The sequence below is a fragment of the Natator depressus genome, chromosome 2, assembly GCF_965152275.1.
Source record: "Natator depressus isolate rNatDep1 chromosome 2, rNatDep2.hap1, whole genome shotgun sequence".
Lineage (NCBI taxonomy): Eukaryota > Metazoa > Chordata > Testudines > Cheloniidae > Natator > Natator depressus.
The window spans coordinates 101,373,421-101,390,635 of record NC_134235.1 but is presented as its reverse complement, the minus strand read 5'-3'; the positions used below and the strand labels follow the sequence as shown (position 1 = coordinate 101,390,635).

General features: G+C 35.0%; 1 protein-coding gene across 2 annotated transcripts in view; it reads right to left on the bottom strand.

Annotated features, from left to right (window-relative positions):
- Window positions 1-17,215, bottom strand: part of ATP9B (ATPase phospholipid transporting 9B (putative)) — a 283,165-nt gene that overhangs the window by 82,659 nt on the left and 183,291 nt on the right. The window lies entirely within an intron of this gene.

Sequence of the window (17,215 nt, the reverse complement as noted above, 5' to 3'; positions counted from 1 at the left end):
TCATCAATTTTTCCCTGACTTTTTTTTAATAACAGTTATTTATTATATCAAATTCATCTTATTACTAAAGAAGCTTTTCATAAGTATTGGGATAAATAATAAAATCAATTTCAAATGGAATGTCTACTGATTGTGATTTAAAATTGCAAAACAGAACCCATGCTTTCCACAAGTAAAAAAGAAAATACATTCAATCTCTCTGATAAGCATTATCCTAAATAATGTGTCATGCCAGTAGATCTCCCATCAGCTACTATGTTTCTAATGAAAAGATATTTTAAAAACTGTGTAACTAAGACTCCCACTATTCCAATAATGTATATTGTATGCTAACTATTTCAGATCCACTTTTTGGATCATCTTTTAGTCAGTAAACTATATGGGAAAATTATGTCAGCAAGACATGCCTAAGCCCCATCGCAGAGGCCCTTTTATCTTTAGACCCTGCCAGCAAGGACAGTAAAACATAACACTTTCCTAGATAAACAATCTGTATAGGAACTATTTTTAAATAGTTATGAAAAATTCCAGCATTCTTGCCTGAGCATGGGGTGTCCCTTCCCTTGAGAACTAGGCAGCTGAAGACCACAGCGGCTGATTTATCAGATGCATTTAAAAAGCAGCACAACGAGGACAAATATCTTGCAATTTCCGCTGCTTCAACTACTACATAGTTTATGCTTGAATTATTGAGAAAAATAGGTTTTTGGATTAAAATGAAGAAAAATTAAGCCAGGGAAGTAGAGCATGTTTCAAAGCCCAGATCTTTTTGCGTTGACAAAGGCGGTCTAAGTTTCAGGCCTCGCTGAGGATCAGATGAAGTCATTATTCATTCAGTCAGGGAAAAAAGACTCAATTACCTCAACCTAAAGATGCTATCAATGAATGCAAAGTGCATATTTTACTCTATTCATCCAAATCCCATTAAAAAGTGAAAGGAATGATTTAATCTGGCCTTCTAGAGTTGGTCTTTTTTTGTAATAAAATAAAGAATCACTGTCTTGCAATATGCATAACCACTACCTCACTTTTTTTCCTGCATCATAGCAGTGAAAGACTGTAAAAGCCAAGACAAAAACTAACAGAAATGAATACAAAGTTTCTTTTGAAAAACTGCCACTCATAGGACAGAAACATTAAATGTAGTCCACTGCACATTGATATGTAGCTAATTCAAAGCATTAATACCTTTCTAATTGATAAAGACGGATGTGAACATAAGAGTTTGAAATCCAACTACTATGTTGTTGGAACAGTGTTTAAACCGAAAAGAAAACTTTGAGGTAAAATATTTTTTGCAAGTACACAGTAAAAAAAGTCTTCTTTCAGGTACAGAGATTAATTGTTATACAAGATAACTTCTCCTCTCCCCACTAGTCTGCACATTACATTACTGTCATTAGACAATCTTAACATTTCTATTTGGTATCCACAGTCAAGTCAACTTTACATGTGATAACCATTCAAAAGAAGAGGATATACAAGGAAAAAAATGAATTATTTAAACTGCATACTACATTCCTCAAAAATTCTCTCCTGGAATTACATATATATGAAACACACCCTAATGTAAATAGCTTTATAGTAAATGTTACACATACAGTAGTTTCTGCAATCAAACTATTATGTATTTTATCCAGATAGTTAAAAAAAGTCTGTCACACATTTTGAAGAAAAAACTGATTAACCCATTTCTTGTTAAATATACTGTAGTGTAGGTGAATTCGGGAAGATCATATTCCAATATATACCTCACCAATTGTGCTTTTATCGAGAGACTTCTAACATATTTTACCAATGAAAGAATGAAGCTTTTCATATTCATAAGAACCTGTTCTGCACCTAAAATATCCATAACCAGAATAAGTAATTATGGCTACATAAGATAAAGGTGAATTAAGTATATGGAGTAATTTTCAACATTTATTACAATTTCCTATATTTGTAAAACAAATTTCTTCTGCTTGTCTTAATATTTGTCCTATTTGAAACAACTGTGATAACAAAATTAAATACGCCACTGGAAATTTTAATCTCCAAGGGAAAATTTGTACATAATGTCTAAGACAGCCACAATAGTTTTGTAAAGGGGCTGCTTTAGGATAATGAACACAATAATTGCTTGTATAATCTAAAATGCTACTAATGGCAACAATCACAAATCCATTTAGCTCCTCTTTAATTTATGTACCAAGTTTTAAATAGATAATGGTTCTCAGTAAAATAATGGCTTATACAAACAAAAAAGGATAAACATGATATTTTCCTGCTTAAACAAAACAAAAAACCCCCCCAATCCATCAGTCTAGTTTTTTATTTTATTTATGTTTGAGTCAATGAATGAGTAAAGGGTCTAATATTCACAATGCAATGTTACAATGGTACATCAGAAAGCAAGAAGGCCCAAGTCACACAAAGCATCAACAAAATCAACTTACTTTAATTTTTGTGAGAAAGGTTGAAAGTGACAAAAACTTTGATTAAACAAAACATAAAAAACAAAGCTGTTTGACATAACAGTCCTTTAAGGTTTAATCTTATGAAAACATTAGTTTTCACAGCTGTTACACTACTTACAGAATAATTCTTCCAATGTGACTAAATACACAAAAGGATCCTGTGTAGTTCCTCACCTATACAACTTTTTTTTTAAAGGGTACATTTTTGAGATATGTAAAGCTCTGTAAGGTTTATTTCAAAAGTAATTATATTGCAGTCATCAGTCAGATTCTGCATTAACATCGTATTGACTGCAATGAAGTTGCATAGTATGTATAGTAGGAACAGATTTGGCCCTCATTTGCATTTCAATGGCTGAAAATGTCCTGACTACGAAAACAGACTCTGACCTGCACATTAAGTTTCATTCAAGAAATAATATCTATTGATATTTTTCTTTCTTTCCAAACTTAAAAGAAATTACATCTCTAGTTTGAAGTAGCAGGAATACCAAGAAGGGCAGATAATAAAAATTGAGTAATTTCAGACACTTCATTGCATGCTAGCTCATACACAATTTTCCAAATCCACATTTCTCAGCCACTTTCTTTACATTCTTGGTTAAACAGAAACAAGTTTCTCATTTAGAAAATAGCTGGTGTACAGTTATTCATTCTCTCTCTCTCTCACACACACACACACGTTGTATGTTCTTAGTGCACGTCAGCCGCACATCTGAAGCACTATGGTTTATCATGCCAGTCATCTGTTAAATAAATATCATTTTTTTTTACCATTAGAATGTATTGGTTCAATAACTCATGCTTGAAAGGCTCCCTAAATAAAATGACAAACCAGAATGTTGCAATCCCATTTGAAATTGTAATATTTGTTACTAAATCTGTATTTACAAATTCAGATTTCAAAGTCTATAAAAATGTACTTTTGTTATTAACTGTAATAACTTCAAAGGAACTCCTGTGATTCAGTTCTCATATTGTGCACTTCTTTGTTAAAAAAGGGGACACATTGGGTAACTGATAAAAGAAAAAAAAATTCGAAATTTAAGATTGACTCAAGCCAACAAGAAGAAAGGAACTCATATTTACACATTTTCCCTTAATTCATCTTATTGTGCCCAATTAATACCAAACAGCGTGAAATGGTGTGCATAATATGCTGTGTTCTGCACCAATACCTTCCTTATCCTTTTAATGAGTACATACAAAATCAAGAGCAAACACACACATTAAAAAAAAACAACAAAATATTTGAAATACCTAAAATGATAATTTATTGAAGAAAGTTTCTATCAGCCAGTGTCCCTGTTTTGTCAGTTTTTAAATATATCACAGTCCTTTGTTTAGTCATAAGAGGCAGCAATGACTAGGCAGGGGAACATTTCCCAAAGTGTTGCCAAAGTTATGACAAGTCCTGTACTTTTAGGATCATTTGTCTTTTTTTCTTTATTGGCAAACTACATAAAAATTGGTGAACGCTGTACTAGTCTTTATAATAATAATAATAATAATAAATTCTACTAGAATACATGTTTATAACAAAAGTTCCAGAAAACACCAATATGGATCCTCTAGTGTATTTTGTGTGAATTGTCTTACAAAAATGTATGTATCCTTTACATTGTCTTTCACACAACAATTTCATAGTGCCAGCTATTATCTGGAAATGTGCTGAACTGCTTTGTGTTATTTTGAATAGTAAATCAAGTGCTTAAAAACCTGAATTTAATAGGTACGCTAAACCGGTTTGTAGATTTGTAATAGTGCCTTAAAATATTATGTGTTATCAACTAGAAAATTTGTATATAGTGAACTACATGCCTTTATTTTGTTACAAAATGTTTTGCATGATTAATTTTTCTATCGCTATACAGAACAAGAGAGGTTAATGATAGATTCCTAAAAACAGACATGTTTGTTCCATAAAGGACAATCAATACATTTTAAGAATTAGGCCACTCAGTAGTTGTCAATTTCTAGTTATTTTCTTTTTTTATGTTAAAGAGCTATTTTTGTAATCTGTATGATACCCAAGTTTGAAGTAACTAATAATACAATCATCTCTTTAAAAAATGCATTTCTAGTTTGGTAACAGGTAATATTTATAATTTTGCTCAGGAATCTAAAATTCAAGCTTATACCTTTCCTCCCCTCTCTACCTACCTCAAATAAACCTAACCAATTTTTTGTTGTCATATAGGCTTAAAGTCAGGTACCTTAATAATTTAAATAAATGTGGCCCGAATTTCAGAGATGCTCAACATTCGCTAGTCATATTGACCCCAATAGGAGTTCCCTGTGCCTTTTATTTAGATGCCTACATAAGGGATTTAGGTGCCTAAACTAAGGCACCCAAGTTTCAAAATACCAGCCATAGTTTTCATGACTTTTAAAAAAATATTTCTTCTCTTTCAAATATGTGATATGCTTTATCATAACAGAGTACTGCTTACCCTATGTTCAAGTAAACTGTAGCTTTCACAAAGAAAAAACAAACCAAGATGAATTTAACCAAAAGAAAGGTAACTCATGCTGATCATAAAATGGATTATGAATCTTAATTTTATTTGTTTTCCCATTATTTCTAGCACTCTACACAACTTGAAAAAAAAATTATCTGCTTTATCCCAAGACATTCCTGAGTCTACAATTATCACTTTTAGAAACCAAGTTTTGGTGGTTGATGACTTTGGTTGCATGATTAGTAACATTTTTAACATTAGTAATGCATTTCAATATTTTGCCACAGTACACTGTCTACCTCAAAGCTTAAAAGATAAGCAAGCAATTTCCTAAAGGGTTGCCATATCACAGTTTGGTCAGCAGAGGGTGCTCAAGATTGATGCTATCTGCTGTCTTTTAGAAAGTCCTCATTTGGTAATACAGTACAAGTTAAACAGCTCTGTTTCTTTACTGGATTACTCATAGTCATATAGTTATACTACTATGCTGCTAGACCAATGGACAGTATTTTTATTTTATTTTCATATTTGAAACACTACTCAGAGGAACTCTATCAAACTCTTCAAGGCATTAGTGAGCAGGTGCTGTGCACTGGTACCCAACATTCTTTAACTACTTTAATGTAATGTAGCTGTTACACACAAGAACAATTGATAAAAATGTACACAGAGCATACTAAGATACTGAAAACATTAATGGCTTCTAAAACTTTGATGTCTATACAGGTCTTTTGCTTTCTTAATGACAAGCTCTCCTCTATTGTAAGCTATCAATTTTAAATGGTTTTCACAAGACCACCCATCAATTTTGAATAATTATTCAATCACCTGAGCCATCTAGTGACATTGGAAACCACAACATTCAGTATAATTTAATGTAATCACAGGGTCAAACGTTCATTTTTCAATTTAATCTAATTAAATCAGCTCCAAATTTTCAAACTTAGTGTGTAAAATTAGGCACTTAAATAAAAATGGTCTGATTTTTAGAGTTTCCCATTAAACCCACTGAAAATTGAGGATACTCTGAAAATCAGGCCACTTTTATCTAGATTTGTAAATACACATTTACATGCCTAAGTTTGGAAATCTAAATTGCAAAATTTTGGGCCAAGGTTTGGGTTTTTTGGTAACGTTATATTTACACAGATATTTTATACATAGTTAACTTCCTCTTGAGCTTCATTTTCACACTATTCAATGATTCAAAACTTTTTTAAAATTCATCAGACACATGTATCTTCATATACTTAATCAGGTCTCTTAAAAGTAAGAGCAAGGAACAAGTATGTTAAAGGATTTTCTGAAAAGATGACTTTCCCCCCCAAATATCAGGGGGTAAGTAAGTCAGGGACACACTTAAGAGCCCTGATAATATTACATAGGTGTGAAACTAGAATGATGAAAATCAGGCCCAAGGTGTAAGTTATCAGAACAGAGTTTAGAATACCTGAATGAATAAAATCAACATCGCAGCTAAATAACTGATATTAATTCATTTGAAGAAAAACAATATTATATGTGAGCTCACTTGGTTTAACAAAAATATCAGCTAACTTATTTTTCATGTAAATATTAGACAACACAAATATTATACAACACACACAAGTAACTATGTAGCCTATACTCCCCCAGCATATTCCAAGCCATTACACTAGTTGCTAGTCTATATCTGAGGTAACTTTCTGGAAGACAACAGTGTTATTCTGAATTTACAACTGAGCTCAAAGTGTGGCATAAAATATTTGTTTTCAGTTTCAGGTTTTGCAAGTAACTTCTACCTTTATATGTAAAAAGTTAAATGCATGGGTTATTCAATGGAGGTCAATTCATAAAACCTATAAGAGGCTAATAGTTCTTTCAAAAAAGTCTTTAAAATGAAATTGATATTTTTTAAAAACACATACATTAGAAAAAAGTTTCAGGATCCTCCCCCGCCCCCCAAAAAGAAAAGGGAGGTGGTACCAACCCTTCCCCCGCAGGAGTTAGGACTCCTAGATTGAGAACTCCTCACCACCTATATTAACGACACACATATTTGAAAGAGTTTATATGCCTATATTGTCGGTCAGAGTTAAGGTTACCAGAACGTTTTTGGGAAATTTCACATTTTTTTTTAAGTAGTGTGTGGAAATTCTATTAACTAAAAAGGAGCCCTAGAAGTCTGGTGTTGGAAACTTTATGCACCATGCATAGAAAGCTCCCTGTACAGCAGGCTCCTTAAGAAAGAGCAGAGGAAGACCTCCGCTTTGGTGCATCTACTATGGTACAGGTGCCCCCATCCTCCACACTTCCTAAAGTACACATGGGAGAAGCCCATAGACTACAGACGGACTATTGTTTGCAGGAAAGGAGGTCCCCTTCTGCCCACTTTGGAAGTAGGCCACTGAGAAAGCTTGGCACTCCAGCAGGTAGGCATCTTTTATTAAAACCACCTTCTCTCCTGTCTATCAAAATTTTTACAAGTTCGCTTGTGATTATGATTATTTTGTTCATCACTTTCTGTGGCAGAAAAAGAATAGTAATGAGTGCAAACAACTTGGCTGTTCTTATTTTAAGATTTATTTTAGATCTACCTCTCCTGAAATGCTGAACTGTTTAAAACAAAAGTAAATTGCAAGAGAAAAGCTGAAACTAGTTTCTTTAAATTTTCAAAAATTGTAATTTTTAATTCATTCAGACCCTTTTACTACAGAATAGATTAATTTCAAACTTTCCCAGAATTTGAATCCCTACATCAAGAATAAATCCGTAGTATAATTTTTGTTGAGATGCACTTTTGTTTTCATACTTGTCTGTTTCCAGGATTCTGTGAAAAAATGGATTTACCCTCTCCCCCGCAAAATCAAATATCTAGTGGGCTTTATTGCCTTTTTCTGAATTTTCCATCTTTTGCACATCTTTGTTACTCAAGTAATTATATAAAATATATTTGATGAGGGTTTTTTAATACTAGAAACATTAAACTTTCACTCACAGCCAAGCATTTCACTTTAGAAATGAAAGTTAGCTATCTAAAAAGATGAAAGAGAATTGATGAGACTATCAAGATTCTTGCTATCTATATTAGGAAAAAAGAGCAAAGATAAATCCACAATTATGCCACAAAAACAACTGAAAAGCAAAAGTATTGAACATCATAAAGTAGATGCAACCATAAAAGGTAACATCATCACTTTCAAAGTAGCACAACATGAGCAATCTAAAGAAGTGATCAAAATGACTAAAGCTGTATGCTCTAGATATACTCCAAACAGATTTAAACATCCACGAATAGATGTGGCAAATGAAGAAACAGAAGAAATATTAAAGAAGAAATTAAAAGAATCAGCTTTGACATTAATACAAGATAGCTGATGGAACATTAAGAAAGTGACCTAATAATGGATACAAGCATCTATACATGGAAAATGCATCCATGCTTACTGCTGCTGAGTCTAGATTTCAAAGAAGATCAAAGAACAGTGTGTCCCCAAGTTGCTGAAGATGCTATCCGAGAAGGCAGAGAAAAGTATGATAAGGAGATTTGTAAGTCAGCATTTTGTTGTGAAAAAGACAAATGCGATCATATGATGTATTAGGTGAGACATTTCCAGTAGAGATAGAAAAGTACTAATGCTGTTGTACAAGGCACCAGTACGACCTAATTTGAAATACTGTATACAATTCTGGTCACCCACGTACAAGAAATATGAATTTAAATTGGAACAGATACAGAGAAGATCTGCTATGATGATCAGGGGAATGGAAGGCCTATCCTATGAGAGGAGACGGGACAAACTTGTCTAGTTTAGTCTAGCAAAAAAAGCCAAGATGGGATAGGATTGTCCTCCTCTATTAATATATTATAGAGGTAAATACCAGGGAGAGTGAAGAGCTATTTAACCTGCAAGACAATGTTGGAACAATAAAAAATGGATATAAACTGGCCACAAACAAATTCATGGAAATTTGCTGGAAATGAGAAGGACTTTGAACTATCAAAAAGGTGAAGTTCTCGAACAGACTCCAAGTAGGAGTTGTGGGGGCAAACATCTTAATGAATTTTGAGAGAGAGCTGGACAAATTTATGAGTGTATTTGTATGATGGCGTTTCTTGTAGTGGGCAGAGCTCAGGAGTGCTGGGGGTCACATCTGATTTATGTCTTATGTTCCTAGTGCTCATACTTCAGGGTTTTAGCAGGCCACTGGCAGGGCTCAGTAAGGGATTTCTCCCCCATCTGCCTTCCCAATATATTCTGGAAGGTTGTTGTTTTTTAAAATCTCCTTCCTCTGGAACACCAGGGATGGCCATGGCTGGAAATGGGACATTGGGTGGGGTGGGCCAGGGCTCTGAGTTGGTAGGGACCATCCTTTCTCTCAGGTAGCTGGCAGGCTGGTTCTTGCTCACATGCTCAGGGTCTATCTACTTGCCATATGTGGAGATGGGAAGGAATTTTTCCCCAGGTAAGATTGGCAATGACCTTGGGATTTTTTCGCTTGCTACTGCAGTGTGTGGGGATACTTCACAATCTTTTCCCTCATCTTGTGGGGGCCTTAAGCACTGGTGCATCTCAGTCCCTTCTATTCTCTGCCTGTGGCATATAATAGCCCAGTGTCCTGTGGACTGTAATACTTTGGTCTCATTTCAGTTCTTGGATTTAGTGTGTGGGTGTTAGTGGCCTGTGATACACCGGTCAGACTAGATCTGGTGGTCCCTTCTGCCCTAAACTCGAGGACTCTATTGATATATTCATGATTAAAATGACCTTCTACAGGTCTAAATTGTTATTTAAAAGACAAAATGGATTGCTCAAGCATACTTGCTATTTTACTAAATAAAGAAATCTCTCTCAAATTTTCTCTTCAAAATTACTTATTATCCAAGTCTGGTATTTGCTATGTAAAGCACTCTCTCCCTCTAAAACTAAAATGCTGCAAAAATTCATATTAAAACATTTTTCACCTCTCCTGTGAAAAATATTACTGTATATTAGTGTCACCTGCGGGTCTCAAATGAGCTGAGAGAGATTTTGGAATAACACTGTTCCATACTTATATTAGCAGCAATATATAGGTAGTACACCTGTTCCCTACATTGCTGGTTATATAATTTTTGAAGTTATATAATATGCAGGTTAATTATTTGTACTTAATTATACTGAAAAGCTATTTTGTCTTTTTCACAATAGTGTCTGATAGTCTAAAAATGCTAGTTTCCTAAGATCTGCAAATCCATCCTGCACCCACCCCCATACAATTAGAACTAGAATTACATGAAGGAGTTGAAATTTTTTATACCACGTCTTATCTGGTTAAACAAACAAACTTTTAAAGCTGCAATGTTACCCTTTTTTGATTTGTAGCTGTCTACTGTAAAAGGTTTACTAATATCATGTCAAAATTTAGTACTAATTTCAACTGCAGCTTTTTAATTTTTCTGTTACTTTATGCTCTAAAGACATTTTATGAACCATTTCATACTTAATGGTTTGTAAGCAATCCCAACAGTTGGGAATTGTGAGAAAAGTTGCCCAGATTGACAGATAAAGTGAAAAGGTCTGTATTAATTTCCAAATAAAGAAATGCATGGAGTGGTATTTCACTATGATTATACTCTAAAGTACCAATTAGAACGCATCAGAAACTAGAGCAAGTTGACACTCTACAATAAAGCAAATAATTTCCAGTTGGAGGGGCAGAAAATGTTAATATGCAATGTTCAAGACTACAAGAATCTTTGTAAAAGGAAGTAGCTAATAAGGTTTAATGATGCATGTCAGGAAGCCACAGTATGTAGGGAAACACAGCTGGCTTCATTTTGTAAACTATTTGATATACACATCTTTCTAGTTCACGATTATCAGCTGTGAGAGTGCCACAGGGGACAGTTTAGCCTTCAGATCAGGATATTCTTCTTGTTCTCTAAATTACAAGTAAAATACATTAATATAATATGGTGCTGTAGGCTAGTGCCATGACTAAAGTTTATCAGCTCACAAAAAGGATTAAAGAAGTCTTCTGTAACATTCAGTGGGAACAATCTCACCAGAATAAATGGGCCAAAGAACACTGGAATAACAAATGTACACATATTTCGGTGACAAACTAAACCCTGAAACAATCAATAAAATTAATGTATGAAAATGGAATTTAAATTGCAAACGGTTTCAAAATGTCTGCACTCCACATTTTATTTAATATTAAAAAGCAATCGTAAGCATATATTGCTAAAATATAGCTTCACAAGGCAATATATATCTTGCTTACTACAATCCAAGTTGTTCAGAGTGACTGCAATGTGCAGGTGACAGCAATTAGCAGCAGATGACAGAAGCACTTTGAATTTGTACCAGATGGCAGCTAAGGGTCATTGGAAGCTAGGAAGCCTTCCACAAGGAAACTGTTGTGTTATACAACTATCAAACTCATAAGCACTTAGAAACAAATTAATTATTCAAATACCGGAAGACAATTGTAAGGCCACAAATTAAATATAAAAATTCTGTCATGGTATTAATTAATTTTATATAGAATTAAACAAATGTCAGAAATTTTAAATAAATGTATGCAAACAACAAAATGAGTACAACTTCACAATGGAAAAAGATATATTAAATTAACAGGGACACCAATTAATGTATTTGCTATAATTCAGTCACTGCCATATGGTAAAATATTAATCAATGGACTAACTTTTGCTTGTGTTCATTCCAATGGTACAATGTAGGTCCAGGTTTTTCCTGTAATCTCAAGAAAATGGCTATAAAGAAGGGAGAAAAATGACAGCAGAGTCCACAATGTTTCAGGATGGGAGAGAGGAGTACTGATTCTACCTCTCACTAAGTCTTCTAATGGACAATCAAAGAACAGCATCAGTATTAGAAAAAGCTACTGAATAGTCTGGCTGTAGTTACAGAGAAAAACAGATCAGTTGCTTGAAGTGGAGCGAACAAAAGGAATGGGGTTATAGAATAGAAACATGGCAGCCCACAATGAAAAGGTGGGTGAAAATGCCATAGTATTTTTTTTTCAGGGAAGGCTAAAATCAGGAGAATATTGTTACAGCAAGATAACCCCCTTAGCAAACACTCTTAGCCAGGATGCTGTATGATGGAGAATCTTTGTGCAGATGAATGAGACACTGATGAAACTAAAGGTGAAAAAGGGAAATTTACTTGTAATTTGGTTTCTCTGAAGGTACCATTTGACTTTTCATTCCCAAAACTTCCAGAACCAAAGATTTTTTCTCTTTGAGGTACAAGTAGATGTCTCTCATTCACAAAACAACTGCGAGTGCCCTCTGTTTTGTTTCAATTATTATTTATTATTTGAACTGCTTTAGCGCCTAAGGATCCCAATAATGGATTAGAGACCCATTCTATTAGGCATTGTATAAACAAATAATTTCAGGGTGGGAACCATTGTTTTGAGTTTATAATCTAAGTAAAGACAAGAGGCAACAGATGGGTATAAAACAGAATAGACGGGGGAGCACACGGTAATGATCAACCGTGAAGAGCAGACCAACTGTCTAACCATTGTCAATTTTTTTTTTTTAATAGTCATGACAGCAGAGGAGAATTTTAAATAGGGATTTGCAGAAGATCAATGTGGTGGCTTTGCAGTTGTTTATGGAGAGCTCCTCCCATGCATGAGGGCAGCACGTGAGAAATCTCCAAGGTGGCTGTTTGAAAATTTAACATATGGGCCATGAAGAGAAGACATGGGAGTCAACTACTTGACAGTGCAGAAGAGGTGATAGGTGGGGGTAGAGGCGGTACAAGGCTTTAAAAGTACAGACAAGTTGTTTATGTTTGATGGGCAGGAGAAGGGAAAGTCAGTAGAGGGATGAAAAGAGAAGGAGTAACATGACTGAAATGACGCGCCAAGAAAATCATCTTTGCAGCAGATTTTTGATCAGATGTAAGTGGGACATGATGTGATTTGGCAAGACCAGAGAGGAGAAGGCTGCACTAGACAAGATGAGAGAAGAGGAGGACCCAGATAAGAGTTTAGCTGTGTGAACAGCGAGGGAAGGCTAGAACTTAGTGAAATGTTATGTGGGCAGAAGAGGGTATGGATGTGGAGTCTAGATTTGTCTCGATGGAATAGCGAGAAAGAGTAGGAGGAACTGGAAGAAACGATAGAGTGGTAAAGATAAAAAGGAGGAGGAATGGAACAACTGGACAGGAAGGAAGTGAGAAAAAAGGAAGGAAACACAATATGAAGCAGATAAGGGATGCGGTGAGAGTCATAGATGAAAGGCAGCATGACAAAAATAGTAGGCCAGCAGTTCTCAAACTTGAGCAACTCGAGGACCCCCATTTTGATTTAAAAATTTTTGAAGACCCCCCAAGCCACCCACTCAACCTGAGACTCCACCCACACCCCACCTCTTCCTGCCCCCGCTCAACCCGTACCCCCTCCCTCTTCCCTGCCTCTTTCCATCCCCTCCCCCGAGCACACCCCAGCACCACTCCTCCCCTCCCTCCCAGTGCCTCCTGCACGCTGCTGAACAGCTGTTCCCTGGCATGCACGAAGCACTGGGAAGGAGGGGGAGAAGTTGATCAGCGGGGCTGGCGGACCCCAGTTTGAGAAACGCTGTAGTACGCTATTAAAATACTGACAATTAAGCAGTAAATCAAAACACAATTAACAATTCCTTGAAGAGAAGGAAGCAAAAAGTTTCTCAACCTGTAAGCCTAATTTATACAAGAAATATATCTCAGTGATAAGATGTAATTTATACAAGAAATATATCGCAGTGATAAGATGACAAGACAGCCAATAATCTAAAAAGCGTAACTCTTAATTCTGTATTATAGGTAAGTATGCAAATAGAAATGCAGTCAAATGGTATCTTCAGAGAAGCTGATTTACTGGTAATCTATTGTCCCTTCTCTAAAAGATACTATTTGACTGGATTTCTACTGGAAACTAAGGCTGAGTAAAGTTTCCACAAAACAACATACTCTCCAATTTATAAAAGGAACAAGAAACTAAGGCTATTTTGTATATCTCAGAGAATCATTTATACTCAGAAGAGATGACTGGAAAGGGAACAATTTAAGTAAAATTATGCAAGAACATCTAGCCTGGGTGAAATAGTTCAGGAAGGAAGATCCACAAGTTATAACACATCCATCTTACAGGTCAAGTCCCAATTTTATCTGCCAGCTGGAACACTGGTTTCAAATTTAAAACAATCCCCGGTCTTACACACTGAACTGACCTATAAGCCAAAGGCAGCAGCCACATTTGTTCTGAAAGTTACACATAACTTGACCATAAAAGCATGAACAAGATACTTGATTCTATCTGAATTAGAATCAGCAGTGTTGAACATTTACCCAAGCCAACATTATGTCTTTCTACCTCTACAAATGGAGTTATTTTGTTGGAGACTACAAGGTCCACAATAAAAAAAATTATTAGAACCAACATCTCAGATCACTGTGAATCCTGATGTTTAGTGGGCTTCAAGGGCTTGATCATGGAAGGACACACTGGTTTCAACTAGGTAACGCTGGTTCTACCTACAAAAACACACGAAGTTCTGCTTTTCTGTATCTAGTAGTTCACTTTTACTTCCACTGTGAAAGGAGAAAGGTAACCTGATGAATAATTGTGGCTGTTAAACTCCCATTAGTGTAAGTAAAAGATGACATGTAAACCTAGAAAGGGAGAGCATCTGTCACAGAAATTCCAGTACGACTCACCAAAGAGAAGACTACCTGGAGCACATTCATATTGACACAGATGTATTTGCCAAATACTGAACTCCAATGTAATACTTGGATTCCTAAGGCAATTGATATGCTTTGCAACAGAAATGACAACTCTGTACAAATGGTGAAAAATTGGAGAGGGTTCAGAGAAGCACCACAAGAATTATTCAAAATCTGGAGAACATGCATGACAGAGAATGACTTAAGCAGTTTAATCTACTCAGCTCATTAAAAAGAAATTTAAGAGGTGACTTGATCATGATCCATAAGTACTGTACCCACATGTGGGGAAAATGTCTGATGCTAGAGGGCCTTTTTAACTAGCAGCTATAGGTATAACGATGTATGAAAGTTCAGCTAGAAATTCAACTAGAAATAAGAAACGCTTAACTGACAGTTAAACTTAAGAGTAGGAATTTAGTCAGTGTGATATCTTTAGACAAAAGCTCACTTTTAAAGTCAGCCCTTAATTTTTTTAATAAAAATCATGATCACAACTTTAACATTCAAATGATATTCATCTGAATATGAATAATTTACACAATTTATTTATTCTCTTAAAAACTGAAGAAATATTTGACATCAATAATATAAAATAAATACAAAAATAAATAAAACACAAGACAAAATTTACAAGTGGAAAACATATTTAGTAATAATCATGTTCTTGCCCAGATGTTCAGATTATTGCTATTTCACTTCATTGTTTGCAATTCAGGAACATATCAATGGGTCACTAATGATTAGTATACGGTACCATAGTTCAAGGTCCAGGTTTGATTTCCAGTTCTGGGCATGAATTTCCATGTAACTAAGGACAATCTGTTAATGAATTTTAACATACAAGCACAGCAGCAGTGTTTTGGAAATACAGTACAACCTCAGAGTTATGAACACTAGAGTTACGAACTGACCGATCAACCATATACATCATTGAGACCGAAAGTATGCAATCAGGCAGCAGCAGAGACACACACACACACACACACACACACACAAAGCAAATACAGTACAGTACTGTGTTACACTTAAACTACTAAAAAATAAAGGGAAAGTTTAAAAAAGATTTGACAAGGTAAGGAAACTGTTTCTGTGCTTGTTTCAATTAAATTAAGATGGTTAAAAGCAGTGTTTTTTTCTGCATAGTAAAGTTTCAAAGCTGTATTAAGTCCATGTTCAGCTGTAAACTTTTGAAAGAACCACCATAACATTTTGTTCAGAGTTACGAACAACCTCCATTCCCGAGGTGCTCGTAACTCTGAAGCTCTACTGTATGAAGCACCAAATATGTACAACCACTTGTCACAAGACCTGATCCCATAATTGCATTAAACACAACGTATGTTGTATATTTTTGGCACAAGTCCAAACCAGAACATTTTCATTTAACTTTTGGGAATTTTGAAGATCATGGCTTATCTGGAGGCAAACAATACATACACAATTTTTTTTTATGAAATACGTACTCATATACACTTAGTCATCCAACTCTAGGGAGACTAACACAACCAACTGCCTGGTATATGAATAGATTTAGGTCTATATTAAAATATTGTTTTCTAACAAAGTATTACTTGAGATTAGAAATGCATTAATATGATTTTATGAAACAAATATAAAACCTGACAATACAGTCTGTTGTTCATAGCTATATAAAAAAAGCACACTGAAGTAAACTGAATTTGGTCATCAGATTAATTTTATACAATGAAATACTGCAAGCATTTCTTTAGTTTACTCTCAAAGTAAAAGTATGACAATGATAAGCAAATGGCTGTATAATGACTGGAATTTAAATGAACTCGTTCTAAAAAGACTACGTTAAGCACCTACAATACTTTGTAGCATATACTGTCTTCCTCATCTTCCTGTCACTTCCACAATAGCTCTCAAGGCAGACAAATTCTTATTATACTATTTCACTTATAAGCTCACTTTTTATTGATTCTCTAGATTACTATTCTAAAAATTGTTACATGGATTTCTCCACTGGTAAGCTTGTCTCTTTAGTTAAAACTGGTTTGGTTCTAAAAATCTGGGAACAAGATTTTACTTGTCAAACGTTTAAATGTGCAGCTACAAAATTTTGATCACTGTTTGAAAGACCCGGACAGATTTTACTTTCACTACAATATAAATTTAACCAAAAATGTATTTTTCCCCTTATTTCAAATACTGGTGAGAATATGTGGACTCTTGAGAGTGATCTACAACAACCTTGCTATTTTACTTCTAGATTTTGTTTTTGTTTGGCTATGCCAAAAGAAGGACAGGAGACATTTGACACGGGTTTAATCAGATGTCTGGGACTACCCGGCAGATAACAGTGTACAGTGCAGGTAATCCCATGTTATTTCATAATTACCCGGGGGGGCTTTTTCCATCCATGTCCCTCCAGCTAATCCATTGCCGGGACCTTACCATACACCCCAGCCTCGTAGGAGGGCTAAGATGGGCTATAAGAATGGTGGGTTGGCTCCCTGCCGTAGCAATCATAGGAATCCCCAACTGCAGCAGCAGAAATAAAACCAGTGCTGCTTTTAAGCCTCTTTTGAAGCCCATTAGATAATAGTAAGCAATTATG